Source organism: Gossypium arboreum, chromosome 3 (assembly GCF_025698485.1).
Source record: "Gossypium arboreum isolate Shixiya-1 chromosome 3, ASM2569848v2, whole genome shotgun sequence".
Classification (NCBI taxonomy): Eukaryota; Viridiplantae; Streptophyta; class Magnoliopsida; order Malvales; family Malvaceae; genus Gossypium; species Gossypium arboreum.
In genome coordinates, this window is record NC_069072.1 from 38,948,344 (window position 1) to 38,953,108 (window position 4,765).

Here is a 4,765-nt window from a genome sequence, read left to right on the forward strand (position 1 = left end):
TATAGGTGTTATTTTGAGGTCTAGAATTATTACCTATAAAGTCGATTTGTTCATGCCTTTATGTTAGATTTAAAGGGAAAATATTCTAAATTAATCATCCCCGCTCCAGTCGCATCACATTGCATTATTAGATTCACTTGCTTAGAAAATTCAAATAATCAATTTTCTTACCAAGAGCTTCAACCTGTCTCACGAACATAGAAATTGCATCAATATCAAAAACTCCAACAGTCTTAGCAGGTTTTACTCTCGTAATTTTCCACTGATAATTATTCAGTGCCATCTCCTCAATAAACTCTTGGGCTGCCTCATGTATTTTGTTATTCAATGTTCCGTCAGCTACTACGTCAATCATCTATCTAGTTGAGAGATTCAAACCATTGTAAAAAGTTTGAACTTGGAGCCACAAAGGTAGTCCATGATGAGGACACCTTCTCAGAAAATCTTTAAATCTCTCATGTATCGTAAAGTGTCTCAACATCAAATTGAACAAAAGAAGATATATCATTCCTCAACTTAGTTGTTTTGGTTGGTGGACTTCAACAAAAATTTCTCAGTTATCTAGAGCCCAAGTCATGATAGAACCCCGTGTAAGTGAATTCAACCACCGTTTTGCCTTGCTCCTCAAAACTAATAGGAACAATCGTATGTATATGGTATCATCAGTAACGCCATTAATATTAAATGTGTCGTAAATCTCTACAAAGTTAGTCAAATGAGCATTCAGATCTTCATCTTGTAACCCATCAAACTGAATATATTGTTGCACCATTTGAATTATGTTCGACTGGTTACCAAGATTATTATCCATCTCCTCAGTAATGTCATTTTTTTCTTGATCGTCTATTACAATCTATTGACATTGCCTCGCTTCTCTGACCTCTCTACAATTTCTGTGAGTAGTCTTTTTTAATTTTGTTGTAAAAAATTATTAGTTCCAATGAGTTGCCTCTAGCCATAAACCAAAAAAACTTGTAAGAATAAAACAAAAGAAAAATTAAAATTAAAACAAAAAAATAAAATAAAAATAAAAAGGCTAAATTAATAGAAATTAAATTTTCCTAATATTTTAGTCCCTGACATTGGCGCAAAAAACTTGATGCGTCGTTAATTAACTAAAAATTTGACCATGGCAAGTGCACCTATCAATTAATAGTGTAATTACGGTAGCAAAGATATCATTCCCACGAACACTAAAAATACAAGTAATTACTGTCTTTCTATTATTTAATAGATAAATTTGAGTGATTTGATTAAAACTAAAATGAACTAAATTAATTAACTACGAACACGAAAAAGAAAAAAAATGGAAATAATCGAGTAATAACCAAGAAGCGAAACAATACCAAAAAAAGAATTCACCTAGATTTCATATGTCACTATCAATCTAAATTACGCAATTTATTTACTTAGTAACTTGATCCATAGCTTAGCAACTTGATCCATAGAAATCCCTAAATTATGCTAATATCTCTTTCAAGAGTGAGAGCAACTGACTTTAGTTGATTGATTGAAATTTCTTTCTAATTAAAACCCCTATTATCACATTAACTCGAGCTATGGATTCTCCTAGTAGATTTGACTCTAATCCAGTAGATTTTTGTCGTTCCATTTTTAAGATTGCATTCCACTTAATTAAACAAGATCTACTCTTAAATAGGGTTTATTCCTCCTCTGATTTAAGCTCATCAAACATGGATCAACAGTCTAGAAATATCAAACCAAGAATTAAACACACATAATTGAGAACAAGATCCAAGTATTTATTTGCGTAAAATAAAAATCAAACAACAGAATCCATCATAGGGTTTATCTCCCCTACATATTTAGAAAATTAGTTCATGTTTGCAAATAAAAACATCTAAGATACAATATAACCATAAGAAATAAGGAAATTCATGATGGCTTTTTAATAAATAAAATGTGAGTCTTCAATATCTGCTTCAAAATTGGCATTAATGATGTTTTCCAAGTTGTTTTCTTGAATATTTTATGGCGATCCCTCCTATCTTTTTATTTTTTTCATATATACATCTTAGAATGCCAGAAAAACCTAAAAATCACATTTTTTTACTATTCAGAGTGCAAATTTGAGCAATCGACATGGCTTACCACATGGTCGTGTGATAGCCCGTGTGGTTCAAATGACCATTTAGCTAGGCCATATGGAATGGGTCAAATCGTGTGGCTCTTGTAGCTTGCTCCAATTTTTCAATTTTCACTCATGTTGCTCCCAAATGCTCTTTTAAGCATAAAAACATGACTTTAAAGGAGTAGGAGTATAAAATTCATAATTAACATCGAATAATTATCCAAAAATGCATTAAGAATGAGGTTAAAACATGTTACTTTTAGCATTTATCATTAGGTATAAAATACAATAGTGTCTATATCTAAAAAAAAAATACAATTGAAACAGTTGTCAGAAAAGGGAAATTGAAATAGTTCGTCGAACAACCAACTTCCAACTAGGAGTGAAACAGAATGGAAGCCATACAAAGGAAAATATAATGGCAATCAACCATATCCAAAGTGGGTGAAGTCTCATAATACCCATGTAAGAAGCATGGAAGTGTAACAGCCTAATTTTCAGTGGTGTCGAAAACAATGATTCAAGCTCACTAAATCCGATGAGTAAGTTTGAAAATTTGATAAAATAATATTTATGAGTCGAATGTGATTTTAGAAATATTTTTAAGTTAGTGAATTTTGTGAATTAAAATAGTGTAATAGGTAAATTGAGTAAAAAACGAGGCATCGAGACCTCGATTTCATAAATAGAGCTATAAATATTTATATTAATGATTTAGTATTTAAGTTTCGAAAATTTTAACGTTCTGATAGTTAATTAATTAAAAAGGACTAAAGTTAAAAAGGTGCAAAACTTGTTAATTAAAGGAATAATGATTAAATAGTATAAGAGATAATTAAGGGAGGACCAAATGGGCAATTAGACACATGGGTAATAAGTTGGACGGCAAGTGTATAGAAGAAAACAACAAAACTAGAGTGAACAAGGGGCAAAATTGGAAAATAAAAAAAATTTCATAGTTAAAATTGGACTAAATGGAATTTCTAGACATTTCTTCATTTATCTTTAGCCAAAAACACCATAGGAGGTCTCCAAGAAGCTAGTTTTCATATTTTTACTCAATGTAAGCTTAATTCTTGATTATTTCTTGTAATTTTTATATGTTTGAGACTTTTACAACTAGGTCCAACTATTGATTTCATTAGTTTTTGATTCTATGGATAGTTTTGAAAGTTACCATTGATGAGTTCTAGGTATTTATGATGAATTAACATAGAAGTGAAGCTTTAATTTTATTATATAATGATTTTATTAAGTGATTTCAATAGAAATTTATTTTAGGATCTAATTGTGAAAAAAATAAGAATTAGGATTTGGTGCTAAAATTCTGAATATCAAAGGTTATATAATAGTTTAGACTGATGAAATAAAGTTTTAATTGAGAAAAATTAGTTCAATTGATAGGTTAATTGATTAGGGACTAAAGTGAAAAAACTGTAAAATCTGGGGTAAATGTATAAATTTAGAAAATTGAAGAGAATAAATTGCGAAGTGAATTAGAATTAAATTAAATGCTAATGAATGGAAATTTTATATTATAGACGAACAGCTCAAAGAAAGTTGTGGAAAAGAGAAAATAGTTTATTAGTCCCTAAACTTTTTACAACTTCCACAAATCACCCCAGGTAAGTTCATATGGTTGAATTCTCCTGATTATTTGTTAATTTATGAATGATATACTATGTTTATTGTTAAATTATGATTATTATAAAAATATGAAAATTTGGATCAGAAGTTCAAATTAATAGAACACAGGAATTGAGTACTATCGTTTATTGAGAAGTGATGAACTGACGAGTAAGATCATGGTTGGACCATGGAAAAGTGTTAAATGTAAGACCATAACTGGACTATTGCATTTCAGTGAAAAGACCATAATTGAGTTATGGCATTTTGAACTTAAGACCATGGTTGAACCATGGCAGTATATGTGAATAAGTGTAAGACCATAGCTAGGCTATGGCATCCTAAAGGCAAGACCATAATTGGATTATGGCACAATGAGTGAAAGATCATGGCAAGGCCATGGTATTATATGTGTAAGACCATAGTTGGACTATGGCATCAAGAAAACGATGTACTCATATCCGTAAGACGTTCTCTAATTTGACAAGTATTGGTAAGTGTTATATAATTTTATTGTGAAAGAATCTATGAAATATTTGATATTGAGCTCAATTATGAGTATTCATCAAATTGAAGTTGTGAATAGCAGGAAATGTTAATGAAATGTTCTATTTAATGTTTACTTATAAATGGTTTGATAAGATTTATCTTTAAAGCTTATGAACTCACTAAACTTCTATAAGCTTACTCTTGTGTGTTTAAATGTTCCTTGTAGATTAACGTGAGTTTGGAGGATCGGATCAACACATCGAATCACACTATCTAGATTTCTCCAATAGATTTTTGTAATACAACCCATGGTTTATATGGCATGTATAGGATTAGTTTAGAAAATAGTGAAACTTGACATATGGTTGTGAATGATTCATATGTTTATGTTTGTATGCAAAAACATAGTAGTAGTTTTAGTATTTAATGAATGGAGTTATTATGGTAAGTGTATGCAAGGGAGTTTTGTGATGGCTTAATAAGTTTAAAACATGATTTTTGGCTTCTATTGGTTGATTGGTTGAATTATATTGGTATATGAAAGAGTTGTATGCAGGT

The 4,765-nt window shown here is 30.1% G+C and overlaps 1 non-coding gene across 1 annotated transcript; it reads left to right on the forward strand.

Moving 5' to 3' along the window:
- Positions 1 to 413: 413 nt before the first annotated feature.
- LOC128290738 (small nucleolar RNA R71) lies at positions 414 to 518 on the forward strand. Its single transcript, XR_008280525.1, has one exon. It is a non-coding gene; the product is annotated as a small nucleolar RNA R71 (small nucleolar RNA).
- The last annotated feature ends 4,247 nt before the right edge of the window (positions 519 to 4,765 follow it).